Genomic DNA, 1,327 nt, shown 5'->3' with positions numbered 1-1,327 from the left:
ATGATAACCCGATCTCAGGTCTATCTTTGAAAACACTGTGACTTCTCTTAGTTGATCAAACAAATCATCAATGTGTGGTAACGGATATTTATTCTTAATCGTTACCTTATTTAGCTGCCTATAGTCGATACACAATCTAAGTGTATCGTCTTTCTTCCTTACAAACAACACCGGAGCTCTCTAAGGTGATGCACTAGGTCGAATGTATCCCTTGTCAATTAACTCCTGTAGCTGAACCTTTAATTCTTTTAACTCAGTTGGCATCATTCTATATAGTGCCTGCAATATAGGAGTTGTTCCTGGAATTAAGTCAATAGTGAACTCCACCTCTCTGTCGAGTAGCAATCCCGATAATTCCTTAGGAAATACATCCCGAAACTCATTTACCACGGGGACATCTTCTGGGTTCAGCTCTTTCCCTTGAGCAACCACTACGTGAGCCATATGGGTTTTACATCCTTTGCTCAGCAGACTGCTGATATCAGATCCCCGCAGTTAATCTTTTACTTCCTACCAGCATTGCGTCTTGGCCATTTGATTTTCTAAGCACTACCTCCTTCTTGTAGCAATCCACTGAAGCGCGATATTTACTTAGAAAATCCATCCCTAGGATAGCATCAAACTCCAAAAGTTCCAAGGGAAATAAATCGACATAAAAGTCTTGACCATTAATCAGTATTTCACAATGATTATAACATTTATCTATTATTATCACATCTCCCAGAGGGGTAGAGATATATAGATCCTCAAGCATAGGTTCAAACAACTTATCTATACTAGATGCAAACATGCTGGATATAAATGAATGTGTGGCACTAGGGTCAAATAAAACATGTGTAGACTGTTCACATAATATGACATTACCAGTCACAACATCTGGAGACTCTGCTGCCTCTTGGTGTGTCACAGTATACACTCGCCCCTGTTGGGGTTGACCTATGACACCCTTCTGCTTAGCACCACTTGACCCTTCGCCTCGATTTCCAGCGCCCTTTAGTTGGTTAACTGTCTGGGAGGTTGTCTGTTGTGCTGTTGGGGCGTCCCTGTTCACTTGGGGATAGTCCTTCTTGAAATGCCTAGATTGTCCACATTGGAAACATACACCTCTGCCACTATAGCATACTCCAAGATGCCTCTTGCCACAACTAAGGTACGTCGGTTTCCTGTCTGTGCTAGCTACCGACTCACCAGTTCGTGGCATCTCTGGTCGGCTAACTGTATTGGCCGAGGGTCTCGATTTCCTTTTCCTAGATCCCTGCCAACTTGTTCCCCTGAATTGGCTTCCACTAGTCTAAGTTGCAACTGGAGGTCAGGATCCCCTATTTCT

The sequence above is a fragment of the Benincasa hispida genome, chromosome 5 (assembly GCF_009727055.1).
Source record: "Benincasa hispida cultivar B227 chromosome 5, ASM972705v1, whole genome shotgun sequence".
Lineage (NCBI taxonomy): Eukaryota > Viridiplantae > Streptophyta > Magnoliopsida > Cucurbitales > Cucurbitaceae > Benincasa > Benincasa hispida.
The sequence above is the reverse complement of the archived record's forward strand: the minus strand, read 5'-3'. Positions refer to the sequence as shown.